Genomic DNA, 14420 nt, shown 5'->3' on the forward strand with positions numbered 1-14420 from the left:
AAGTGTTGACTTATGACCTCCCAACAGGAGACCACTAAAATAATAACATATCCATATATACTGGAATCTAATGCAGCCACTGAAATCATTTATAAGTTTTTAATAATACAGAAAATACTCAAAGTACACTGACAAAAAAGACTGTATTCTATCATAAAACCAATTTTGCTAAAAATATATGTACAAATTTAGACATTTACTTAAAACAATGAGAAGTAAACATGCCCAAATGTTCACTGTGGTTGCCCCAGGGTAATGCAATTATGAATGATTTTAGCTCCTTTATTACTTTTGTAATAATAATTATTAAAAAGAAACATTAGATATTTCTTGTTGGCTTTGGTTTTATTTGCTTTAAAATTCATCGGAGAAAGAAAAAAGTATTTAAAAAATGCTATGCAAAAAGAAACTCTCAGGCCACATTATAAGAGGTCAGAAATATAAGTAAATAAAAAGGAAGGAAGAGGAAATGGCTGATCACTTTGATCACACAGGGTGTGAATTTCTTGCTGCTTAGCTAGTGAAATTTGCCTGTTTGAATGGATTTGCACCACAGTTCAAACCTAATACTGTGAAAGCAACTCAGTGCAAACTCTAAAGAATTGGGTTTTTGTAGGCTGCTTCTGACAGGCTTGCTCCCCTGCATGGCTTTTCCAGCTACACGGACCACTGCTCAGCTCACTGGCGGAGGGAGATCCGATTCTCGACCTTCCACTGGCAGCCTCCCAGCTCTTTGCTAGTCCCCAGTTTCCAACTGGCAGCGTACCAGGAAGGCAGGATGGCTCTAATCCCTCTGATTATGTGGCAATCACCTGACATTCTGCTGGAAACAGGCACTGGTTTGGGTTCACGGCATTGAACTTGGAGAGCAATAACCTCTGTGCACAGTCAGAGCTAGCTGAATCAAAGGCAGGATTTAGGGACAGAGTGGGCATTATCTTTAAGAAGAGGAATGCCTATACATGTTTGACAAATGTAGCTTTGTTAAAAAAAAAAAAAGTAAAGACTGGGCGGATTTAAGGAGAAGTGTAGAAATGAGGAGACCAAGGAAAGAAGCCCAGCTTCTGGAATTATTCAACTAATTATACTTACAAAATCTAACAACAACGGAAACCGAAGCGAAATCCCTATTTACTGGCCTCTTTCTAGCCTGGTTTGTTTGTACTCCTTCATAATGGCTTGGAACTACCACCATTTAAACTCTTGAGGGCGAGCAGAAGGCATGAAGAAACAAGCTGCATATATTATGGATGAAGTATGTGGCAAGGTATTTGGATGGAGATGCTCTCAGAATCTTCCTAGTCAAGCTTCATAAACTTTAGTCCAAGGTTTTCTCATGTTATTGAACCTCTTTCACCCAGCAGGAGATCTTTATCTTGGATTCAAATTGGTCTCTCTTGCCCTCCTACAAACTGAACAATAAAATCAAAGTAAGGGGAAATCTTAAAATTAGGAACTGCAAGCATACCAATGGGAAAATAACAAGACATGTCTGCCACTGGGCATGAATCCTAGAAGTGTTTGTGCAAAAACAACAGTTTTATATTGCCTATCGATTTTTCCTAGTTATTGTTCATGCCTGACAGGTGGCCTCAAATTGTGAGGACTCAGTCTTCTTAGTGACATGCAGATTCTTATGGCAGTGCACTGTATAAACCAGAAAAGGTTTGGCCATGATCCATTCTCTGTTACAGATCAATAAACTGCTTCTTTTCTCTCACAGGGAAGACTGCGAACCAGTAAATCTTAAGTGGTACAATGGTGGCTTAGTTCTGCTTACTAAGAAAAAGCACTTCTTCGAAAGGACTTAGGAAAACACATCAATTGAGAAAATAATTTGTCTTCTCTATTTATTTCAAGACGCTGATCTGCATTGAAGAACATGTTAGTAGCTTCCCAAGTACAGTGCAGAGAATAACACAGACATTGCAAGTATTAACCCCATAAATACTTTACATTCGCCTAATAAAAACAAATATGAAAAACAGCTCACTAGATCTTTTCTAAGAGCACATTGACAAGAACAAATAGATGAAACTGAGATTTAATATATACTCTAGGCTAGCACTATCAAACCAATCAAATGCCACTGTCCTGGTTAGGACCAAGATGACTGATGACGATGACAACACTGATGATAATGTTGATGTCAGCTAGTACTTACTGAGCTCTTACTACTTACTATTAGTTATTGAAATCTAAAATGCAATCTACCCTAAAGGTGCGCCATTATTTAAGTCATTGATTAAAAGACGGTATTGCTAATTAAATGGTGATAAGATGCTATTTTTTTGAAAAATTACATTAGTTTTAAGATGCATCCTCATTTCAGAAGTGTTAAAATGCGAAATATGTGCATCTTAGAATTGGCAAAATTATATTACATTCAAGGGACTTTTTAAAGCACCTAACAGTTATTGCTTTATTTAAACCTCAAAACAACCCTACAGAGTACTAAAATCCTCCCCATTTTATAGATAGGAAACTGAGGTATGGTGAGGTTTAGAACTTGCAGAGGTCACACAGCTAGTAAGTAACAGAGCTACATTCAGAGCTAAGCAAGTCAGTCCCAGAGCTCAAGCGCCAGCTCCTGTGATAATGTGACTGAGTGAGGGCACTACAGTTTTAACAAGAAATTACAAAGACAAGTGAGGTCTTTTTCAAGGTAGTCGGGAGGGATGTATATGCTTATTCCAAGGATGCTTTGCTCAAATTCCTTTTAGATAGAAACTTATGTTTTAAATTTTTATATAATATTGTTTTTAAAGCAATTGTACGTCCAACTTTATTCCTTGAGGTTACATGTTTAAGAGCTTGAAGAGATACTTATATGACACACAGGAAATGTCTCAGTACTTAACCATATCACTCTTCTAGATACCACATGATATTTAGTCAGCTTGATTATCAACCTTTTCCCTTACATTCTCTTATGAATGTCATTTGACTTTCAAAAAATTAAGTACTTTTTAAACCGAAAAAATTTCCACCAATGAGGACAGGAGGAAGACTCTTAATGGAATCACAGAAGTTTCAAAAATGGATGGAATTAGGGCAGTGTGATTAGAATAAGAAACTTGCTGCTCAAAAGGACAATTATGACAGCGAAAACAACAATTTTGATGTGAAAGTTCTAGAATTTCTTTCACGACATGCAAAAAATAATTTGTTATCTCACGATCCTGATGTGGTCATTGTTACCACCTGAGGCTATTTCTATTTGACTATATGCATATTTTAATTACCTTAACATGTTTTAAAAAGACCTATGACATTCTAGAATTTGTACCAGCCACTATTTTGGAGATGTAAACTAAAGCATTGAGCCACTCCCAGGAGCTTACACCCTAGTGGTGGAAGCAAACAGAGACATAAGGAAAGGAGAAAGCCTCGAACAGTAGTGTATGAACAGTTGGATTCCAATCCACAGTCAGGTGGTCTTATTTTGCCCAAAAAGGGTGGAAGTGGCCAAAAAAAATGTATTCCTAAGAGACCGCTTGGCCTAAGTCATAAAGGATAAATGAGTGTTTTTCGGGATGAGAAAAATGAAAAGAGAATTCTAGGCAGAAGGAATAGCACGTGCAAAGGCAGAAGATGAGAAAGCGCATGTCAAATAGTAGTGCTGTGGCTACAGCACTGTGTGCTTCTATGAGAGCTTGGTGGTAAATAAAGTGAATTGCCCAGGAGAAAGATGACATCAGGGGACAGGTGCTAAAAAGAAATCTAAAGGAAGTAGATGCTACAAAAAACTAAAAAACACACATATATACGAACACACAAATGTTTTACCCTAATCAAAAATGCAAAGCTCATTTATTTCTTTAAATAAGTTAATCTTTCAAACAGGCATTCGAAAGCCTGTATAATTTATTATACACCATCTGTGATTGCCCACATATTTCTATCAAGAATTTAATTAAAAGTAACTTAATTAAAAGCATGTTTAAGTACAAACTCTGGCCATAGTTCATCATCAGATTATCTTCCGGTGATTTTGAATATTGGCTCCTACCACAGGAATTGTGGGGGTAATATTAGAGGTCTTGGGTACTTTGCAACCAAATTGCCTAATTATGACCCAAACCTGTTTGCTCTCCTTAAATACAGCACATACTTTTCTTGGTATGGGTGGGGTATAGGTGAAGGGAAATCTCAATTATCAATCAAGATCTAAATTAAAAATTTACCTAGATTCTTGTTTTCATTTATAATGTAGAAAAAAGGGTTGGGTTTTGGCACTAGAAAACTTTTATGCAATGTTTGTTCAAACAATTGTATTTTCAACCTTATTCCTCAGAGTAACATATTTAAGAGACTGAAGGAAATACTTATACCACAAGTACAAGTAAAAATGCAGGCAAAAAAGAAGAAATATAGAAGAAGCAACAGTAAAAAAATTCATCCATTCATTTAACAAGTGAGTGCCTATGATGTGCCAGGCATTCTTTTTGGCACTGAAGATAAAACAATGAACAAAGCAGATACTCGCCTTCCTTCCTTCTTCCCCAAAATAATCTAACTAGAGATCTGTGCTTTGGTTGCAAAGATAATTTAGGCCACAGTGTGCTTAACAGATTAGTTGTACTAAAGTCAATTCCTTACTTACACCTTTACAGCCTTATTTGAAAAAAGGTCCCATGTTAAGATCTGTCTCCTTGTGCACAAAAGTGGGCAGGGGTGTGTCCGGCCCTCCAACAGACACTCCCTGCCCATCCGTATCCACTCGACATTATGAAAGTACATCAGTATCTTTCCAAGAGTGTGCATAAGGGCAATGCTGCCAACAAATGGGTTAAAACCATCTCAGAGCCTGCAAATACTTCCAGAGCCCTGCTGGGTTGCTGGCAGATTGTCTCTCCAGGAATTTTTTCTGTGATTAAAGTTTATCAGATCATAACAACATAGGCTGAAAACGATCTACTTTTCTGCAAAAAAAAAAGGGGGGAACAGGCTGTCTGAAGAAGAGCAGACAAATGAAAATTAGTATTGAAGTTTTTTTTTTTTCCACTTGCCGCCTTTACATTTTTTGTTGGCTTCAAAGGCAAGTAATTTTGTGACAGTATAAGCACATGAAATAGTATTTATCAACTTGCTTTGGTTAGGAAGATAGATAAAAGTAAAAATTGATAAAGTGATCTTCATCAAAATTAAATTTTTTTTTTTTTCTATAAAAGAATGGTCTGAAGGCTCTGGGCAGGACAAAGCTCTACACATTTGAGCAAGTGAGTTTATAAAGAGAGGGAAAACACAGACTGGGCTGAGAGGAGAGGAACAGAGGCCAGATTATGAGACCTGCTGGGTTTTTTTTGGCCATAGTAAGGAGGATGAGTTTTATTCTAAGTGCAAAAGTAAAGTCATTGAGGGTGCTGAAGCCAATGAGTAACATAAAATAAATGATCTTATTTCTCAGTAGTCATTTGCTTAACATCTTTAAGGACAGTTAGGTTGGGGCTTCTTTAGTTATATATCACAGGGAAAGAATACTAGATGTTCCAGGAATGGTCTAGTCATACTTCACATAGAGAATTTCACCTTGGATCTTACTTTGATTTTCTTAAAATTTTATTTTTCACCGTCTGTAGCAGAAAGCAAGCTCAGTCATCCATGAACAGAAACTTCTCAGATGTTCTTGTGTTTCTCCAGAAGATACAAATTCCTACTTATTTAAGAGAAACTTAAAAGAGGTCAAGTGCCCAGCCAGCCCAGGAGGTACTCTATCATTTACTGCCTGACAAAAGTTCCCCCAATATTAAACTGTGTTATCAATATAGCATATGCACTTCAACTGAAAATGGTTACGGGGAAAGTCGGAACCAGAAACTGAACCAAGACATTTTAAGAGGCAGAACTAGTTTCTACTGTGCCCCGGCCACACTCAAGCTCAACTCGGCCTTTACATGTTATACAGGCTGTTACAGCAAATCTTCAATGTTGCTTTACTTTAATTGGAAGAAATCTCACTTAAGCTTTTCCTTTTTTAATATAAAAGACTCAGAACATTCTGTGCTTTTTTTTTTTGTCATAGGTTTCCTTGCTGGGAAAAGCACACTGCTTTCATGACTCTGCAAAAGTCCTGCTGATTTGATGTTCCTCTGACCTTGCTAGGAAGGCCAGTTCCAGGGCATGGTGCTGGGGCGTTGGCATCTGCCACAAAGATTTCATTTAAAAATAGGAAATGACTGAAAACCCTTGTTTCCTGCCGGTGTCCCATTCCACTGAGGGATACTTTGGATAACAGCAGTATGGTGACAGCCTGATGAACAGCAGGCCACGCCCAGGAGGGAGAGCCTTGTCTCCTGGCCAGCATTGGAAGGGAGGACCCCTGGGGTCATTCCCACCAATTTCAAATGGTCAGAGGCCATAGATGTGTTCTCTGAGGGTCAATTCAAATGCCATCAATCACGTAACATTTCTGCCATGTTCAGCCGGGAAATGCAACAAACCAGGAGAGCTGACTCAGCAGCTGAGACTTCGATCCCTTCCTCCTCACCCGAAGTTCCTGCCTCTCCCTTGCCCCACTTCTTGTTCCTGTTCTAAAGGCTCTGACAGCAGTGTCTCAACTCCACCACACTAGGAAAGGGCCAGAGGATGGCACTTGCCAGAGAAAAGGCTTTACCCCTAACCCAGGACAGAAAGGTTGGACTCAAGCCAGAAACACAGGCTGAGACCATGTCCCAAAAAGGCTGGCTTCCTGTGTGCAATCTCACAGCTCTAGAGATAATGCCATCGACTCCCAAAATGAGGGCCCTGGGGCATTACTGAACATTTGGCCTCCTAGCCTGGGCATAACATTTATTGGGCTGAGTCTGAGGCAATGAGGAAGCTGGAAGGCAAGATTCCCAAACTCTGAAAGACAGTGAACACTGAGATCCAGATAGACGGGGGCCAAAAAAAAAAAAAAAAAAAAAAAAGCCTGTTAGTATATGTGTATCACATTAAAGCAAAAACCAATCCACAAAAATTTGTTTGAAACTACAGGTAGAGGTAGAGGGAAGCAAAATCAAAAATTTTTAGCCATCAAGGGAAGGTCGGCATTCACTAACGGCAAAATATATATTATTTCTAATTTATAGTGTCTGACATTTCAATGGCATTGCTTTTATTTGTTCTGCACTTTAAAAAATACTAAAACTATGTGTTGGTAAGCACTTGCATGTGCTTGTTAACACTTTCTAAGCCCCTTGCTACTCAAAGTGTGGTACCCAGGTAGCATCTGCTTGACCTGTTAAAAAAGCAGAATCTTGGGCCCCACTCAAGATCTACTGATCAGAATCTGCATCCTAACAGGAGGCCCAGGTGATTTGTATACATAGTGAAGTGTGTGAAGCAATGGTTTAGCCCTCTTTTCTCCATCAGGCCTTATTCTTCCTACCTGGTTGCCTTCTATCCTTAGGGACCCACATTAATGATTCACGACCTTGGGTGATCATTGGAATTACTGTTCAGGTGCCCTCATAGGCCAACTAAATTACTCCCTGGGTGGAACTCAGGCAGATGTATTTTTTAAAGCTCCCACAAGAAATCCCGATGTGCTATGCTTGAGAATTTCTGGTCTATTCCAGTAGTAACACTATCACCAGGAACTTTTAGAAATGCTTGCTCCTCCCTTCCTTTCCTCCCTCCCTCCCTCCCTCCTTCCTTTCCTTCCTTCCTTCCTTTTCTTCTTTCCTTCCTTCCTCTCTCCCTCCCTCCCTATCTGTCACACACACTCAAACTGTGAATAAAATAAAAAGAGAATTAATTCAGTAAACATTCAGAAGTTCTCAGAAATCAGGCATTCTGCTATCTCTATTGCACAATTTATTAGGCACCCGAAACAAAAATATTTGTTTTTCAAGGATAGCTTAGAATTTATTTAAAAATGAAGATGAAGCCAAGAAGATACACTTCTAGGGGTTAAGGGAGTCACAGGGTCAAAGCACGAAAAGGATGCTGTGGTTTAAAGCAATACAGTCTACTGTCCTGTGGGTGGTTTGCAAGGTTTACCTGATAGCACTAGTGTTCCTCCAAATCTGATCATACAGCCTCCCAAGCCTTTCCCCAGAGATTCTGATTCAGTGAGTCTGAGTCTGGCATAGAATTGGAAATGATATTTTTCACACAATCCCCATATGATTCTTGTTATCAGAGGAGTTTAGAAAACACACTGCCTTTTGAGACTCTTGTTCCAAAGGTCACTATTTCTCAAAGTATGGCCCTGGACCAGTAGTGTCAGCATCACCTGGGAACTTACTAGAAATGCATATTCTTGGGCCCCATTGCAGACCACTGAATCAGAAACTCTGCATGTGGGCCCAGTGGTTGGTGGTGTGTTCACATGTCCTCTAGCTGATTGGGAAACCATGGCATGAGGCCATTTTCCAAACTCTTCTTAACAATGTTAAGTGGAAACTACCTGTTCTTATTCAAACACCTAGTTTTTGGTGAGAAATACAAACAAATGCTTGCCTTATCTTGGGCCTCAGCCTGTGTCTTTCTTACAGGAGGAACTGTCTTCTTCCAAAGAACAGGATAAAGGAATATGGTAAAGACAGTATTTGGTTATAATCATAAATTATTCATGTGGATAGGAACAGAGTTGAACACACTGCCAAAATGAAAGCAGCTGTACAGTGTATTGGGAGTTTTAAAAAATATTGTAAAATTTTACTTTTATTGAAAAGAAAATTTAATAGCAACAGGAAACAAAGAAAACACTAATGCGATGAGGCGTGTTCATCTTTCTAGTTCCGGTACTTACTTTTTCGCTTTCCACACTATTGTTTTGGCTAGAAGCAAAGGTATGAAAACCAGTTCATAGTTCCATTATCTCAAAATGCAAGAGAACTACTTGAAAACTCAGGGAGCACAAGACAAAAAACATTTACAGCCTAGGGACAGGTTTCAGAAGGTTCTCGAACCTGCAAAATCAAATGCAGTTTTGTGGTTTTCAGAAAATCCACATTGGTCCAGGGAAGAGGTCTGCAGCCTTTATTAGAAATTTAAAAGAGGCCAGAACCCAGGACCTCTGCACCTCTGAATTTCCACATATTTCACTGGACACAGATTAGGACGAAAGGCCTTACAATGTAATATTTGAAGATATGAGAGAAAACGTATTCCCTTACCTGGAAACCTCTTTTTCTCTGGTCTTAAAAGCTGCTTATGATAATGGGAGGCTCATCCACAACAGCAGAGATCTGGGATAAGCAAAGTAGCAGCCTGGGAACCATGTTTTCATTTTGACTTGGCCTCGAACTACCTACAAGACTTTGGGAAAGTTACTTAAATGCTCTGGGCCTCCAATTCCTTGTAGCTGGACTAGGACAGCCCTAACGACACTTCTAGGCATGACAGCCATTCTGTGATTCTACTGATCTAAATCCTAGGCCCAAGAGGAATACAAGGCTCCCTAGGGCCCACATTGACAAATAAAGTAAGACCATATAGAACACTGTGTGTATGAGTCAACAGGACACAGGTCTTGCCTCACAGGCCCCCACTGGCTCTGCAAGCGCCTCTTGGCACAGCAACGAACAGGGAATTCCCACCAGTCAACACCAGAGAGATGCTGAAATAGTGGGTCTCTGGTTTCTCCTGCAACTCAGCTCCCAGAGTGGCTGCTTTTTTCCCCAACCCTTTTCAAATTAAGTTATCTCTTCCTTCCTCAATGTAACAGTACTAAATTTTCATAATAAAGGGTTAAGAGAGAAAGTGGAAAATCAGCTATAATTCCACTACTGTCAACATTTTGGTGTGTAGCTTCTGATTCTTCCCTGTGTTTATATATACATGTGTATACATATATATTTTTTCCAACTGTATTACTTTATAACTTTTAACATAGTCTAGCCATGCAAGATTATACTTATATTTCTTCTTTTTAATGCCCGCATAGTGTTTCCTTTCATATTTGTTTCACATTTTATTTGACCTCCTTTTATTATTGAATATTTAGGTTATTTCCAATTTTTTCATATTACAAACACTTTGAGGAAGATACTTTTACATACAGCTTTGTGTACTTGCCCAGTAATTGGCTACAGACTGATTCCAAAAAGTGGATTTTGTGAGATGAGAAGATAGAGCCTATATAGTTGATAGATAAGGTCAGGTTGCCCTATGGAAGGGTGCTAACTTAAACTCACCAAAACTGTGTGGGAGGGCCAAAGAAACTGGAATCCATGCCTAAGTTCATTGCTTTTAATACAGCAAACACACCCTCAAAACACAATGGATTGAAATCTCTGTATACAATTAATGTTTTCATTAAGTTTGAATTCAATTAGCAATTTTAGCTGTTCAACATGGAATTCAAAGTCTATTCTTCATCCTTTGCTCAGAGTAATTTATATTTCATAAAATCCAACTTCTGTATGTAATCTGAACATTGTCTCGGGGGGGGGGTGGTTAATTAAGAAATCTTAATTCTTTCATCCAAAAGTCTGAGAATGAGGGAACCCTTGAATGACTTACATTGCTCCATTACCCACTACACCATACAGGGCTCAATGTGTAATCGATTAGTCAGAATGGAGACGTGAATAAATTCCAGACCTCTGTCCTAAGGCTGAAGAAGTCACTGTGTTGAGAGAGAACACTCTTGGGTTAAATACACATAGTTGCACCCAAAGTGCCTTCTGGAACAAGCAGTCCTATATCCTGTCAAAAGATGTATCTAAGGCACACATACACCCCAAACAAACAGATGCTTAGAGGAAATGCTAGTAAACCACAGAAGATAGTTCTCGCCATTGCTGTCACTGTGAGGCCAGATTCCTTAAATTAGTATTACAGAAGCAGAAATTAATACAGCCAACTACAGATCACATAAAAAATATTTCCGAAGCTATGAAACTGTGGGGGAGGGGGTCATAAAAAATAATTTCCCTCCCACCTTCTAAGTTCTTCTTGTTGGGATAACAACCAAATGAACAAGAGACAGATTCACAGGAGAAAATGTACAAAATTTATTATAGATGTACATGTGGGGGTGCCATAAGAATAAAACCCAAGGAAGCATTGGGCAGTTGAGGTTTATATGTCATTTTTGACAAAGGAGGAGGGCAGGGGTCTGGAATGTCAAAGGGAAAGCAAGTAATTCACAGGTGGATGAGAAAGCAAACACATGGTAAAAAAAAAATGCTTGCTGGGCCACCCAGAAACAATGGGACACAGAGGGAAGTCTAACAAACAGGCTTTGCTAGATTTATATTATGAAGCAAAGGTGATGCTCCCTTCCTTTAAGCAGGTTTTTCTATCTGAATTCCTTTAGGCAGGTAAAGGGTTTTGTTTCTTAGTAACTGCTTAAAATCAATATCACCAAAGGCATATTTTGGGGTGGCAAAACCTTGGTCCCCCTCAAAACAAAGTACATTTTTTTAAAAGAAAGAGAGGCAAGAATATAGGGGAAAATACTACACACACACACACACACACACACACACACACACACACACTTCTCTCTCTCCATTCTCTCTCTCTGTCTCTCTGTCTCTCTGTCTCTCTCTCTATTTTGGAGGTGCCCTTACAGAAATAAAGCCACACTCTTAAAGATACAAATATATTATATATAGTGTTGTATGATCACAAAACTCTTACTTGCTATGCTTTAACAATCTAAAGGGCTCTGAAAACTATCTAAATTCAAATCCTTTTGTAGATGAGGACATTTTCTGAACTAGCAGAAGTTAAATAGCCAGAAGAAACGAAGGCATATCACAGCATTTTCCTATGATGGAAGCAGGAGGGAATAAAACTTTCTTTTCTGAATTTCCTCTAGTTTCCTATTTATTTCCTTATGCCTCCAGCACTTAATAAAGAGGAGCCAGTTACTGGGATTCCAAGTCCATGAAATGACTATTTCTTTATTCTTCTCATTAGCAGGAGGACGATGGGCCTCTGCAGGGGAAGGATACCTTAATATTCCTAGAGACTGAGAAGGAACAGTATTTAAGACAGTTGTTCTTGCTCTAACCTCTCACTACAACACAACTAGCTCCTCCTGATAGTCCTGTTTGTGTCTCTCTCTAGCATGCCTATGGTACAACAGTGACATCCAGAGTCAGAGCCAGCCGAAGCATACGTTTTTCCTGACAACTCATCACTCCAGGTGTGGCCTGTGGTCCAACATCACTGGCATTCCCTGGAGCTGGCAAGAAATGCAGAACCTTAAATCCTCAACCCAAACCTACTGTCTCAGATCTGCATTTCAACAAGAGAGAAGCACTGTTTTAACAGAAATCTTTACACTACTTTTGCCTTTCTGGAAAAGTAAAATGGGATTAGAGTGACCTATTCCACTGATTTTCCTTTATTTTCTGACCTTCTTTTTACTTTGCAAGACTTAAATCATTTCTTTAGAGATCATGAGCACAGAAGCCACCCCCAAACTCTAACATAGCTGTCAACAGAGAGAGGCAGAGTTACACATTTGCTCTTAATCAAGCATAACCTGCACTGAACTTTTTTCAAACTGCCCTGTTACGAAAATACTAATTGCACATACTAAAACAGTGAGGTATCTCCTTGACCTTTATACAATTTTTATATTAGTGCTGGCAGGAAGGGACAATTTCACTCCATTATATGGGGGATTGCAAGCACATACAAAGAGAAACCGTCCTCTCTGTAGACTTTTATTTTTTGGACCTTTCGCTTCTGCTCTCTTATCGTAAAAGAGGAAGAGAGCATGGCAGAGATGCTGCTCCTCTCTCTAGGATGCATCTTACTCATCCCCTTGACTCTCACCACCATGAGAGCTGCACACGTGGGGAAGGGGCCACAGACATGTTTTACATCCCCCCTGGTTGGCTGCCATGGGTGAGAGATGGTCAAAAACAGGATCAATACCATATTAATGAGTATGCTCACACTGAATGAAAACCTTGATGGGCCTTTAAGAAGGAATGTCAGGCTTCGAGTGCCAGCCAGCCATGCTAGAGTGAAAACTGTTCAAGTGTCAAAGCTACTGTTCTGAGCCAGTGAAGACAAACGTATGCTTTAGTCTTAATGGCTTATTAGGAAACCTGCTGTGCTGTGAACTGATAATCAGACACTGTAGGCTTAAATCTATAAGTTGCATTCCAGAATATCATTGGACCAAGTCTACACTCTGTAAGTCAGTTCAGTGGCTGAGGTCAGTTAGCACAGATCTTTACAATTCCACTAATTTGCTGGCTCTTCATTTTTTTTTTTTTAATGCCTTGAACCAGGGTGACCACCCAAACTGGGACACTTTTGAGAGTGCTAAAATGCTAAATAGATGGGATATTGGTAAAACAGGCATAAACTAGGGCTTCCCTACCTTTAAAGAACTAACAGAAAAAAAATAAAGGGTGAGGGAGGGAAATAATAAATAGATACATTGAGAGATTGCTATGAAAATACTCTAGAAACCAACTATAAAACAGGCACTATATATATCCCAATGCCATAAGGCTCAATACATTCTTATTCAGATACAATAAAAATGCACTGTGGGTTTAAAGAAAGGCTGACAATAATATGTGATGTCAAACATATCTCTGCTATTCCCAAGAGTCATCATTACTTACCATAAATGCTAGTAAAATGATTTCTAGAATAAGAGGCTCCTAATAATACAATCTCATTCTCCCAGGAGGTGCATTTGATATCGAAGTGCATCTGATATCGAAGTGCATCATTTCCTTTTACCCAGAGTCTCATAACTACATTATCTGAATAGTTTCAGGATAAAAATTTTCTTACTTTTTATTTTAAACCCGAAAACAGACACGTCCATAGCTTCACAATTTCACAATAGTTTTCATATGCATTATCTTAGCTAAGCATCAAAACGACTTTATAACATACTTTCCCTCTATAACAGATAAGGAGACTGAAGTTCAGAGAATTGAGCTCTACTTCGCATGTGCACTTACTGCCTAGAATTTCCTTCCCAGCATACTGCTCTTTCCCTTTGGGCTTTAAGCTCTGTAAGTACAATGATTATGTCATCTTTAGTTTTCTGAGTATCCAGCACTCAGAGCCTAGGATAACCAATGTTCAAAATTATTTTTAATTAATTACAACTTAGTTTTTGAATGAATGTATGAATTCTATAAAAAAAGGAATTGATACATTTTTATTCCTGTATGTGTTCTCACTTTATGGCACAAAAAAGGCAAATCATATATACAGAATACATTTTTAATATATTGAAATAGCCTATGAAAAAAAGATGAAAAAAACGGGGAATTTACTACTAATATGTAGTTAATACAGATTAAGGAGAATGAACATCTTCATCTCTAATAGGCAGATTAGCTGTGGAAGGTGCACATGAAAGCAGAAGGTTAAAATGTACTAGATCAACTGAGATCCTTCCGTTTTAGACCAGATCTCTTTGGATGTCAATAACAGCTCCGTGAAAAACACTGTCCCCTGGGTACCCACTGAAGGTCTGAGTTGGGGCTGGT

The 14420-nt window shown here is 38.9% G+C and overlaps 1 protein-coding gene across 7 annotated transcripts in view; it reads right to left on the reverse strand.

The window, feature by feature from the left end:
• KANK1 (KN motif and ankyrin repeat domains 1) overlaps positions 1-14420 on the reverse strand; it is a 177218-nt gene that overhangs the window by 55860 nt on the left and 106938 nt on the right. The gene's annotated exons all lie outside the window — the stretch shown is intronic.

The sequence above is a fragment of the Pteropus medius genome, unplaced genomic scaffold, assembly GCF_902729225.1.
Source record: "Pteropus medius unplaced genomic scaffold, Ma_sr-lr_union100, whole genome shotgun sequence".
NCBI classification, from domain to species: Eukaryota; Metazoa; Chordata; class Mammalia; order Chiroptera; family Pteropodidae; genus Pteropus; species Pteropus medius.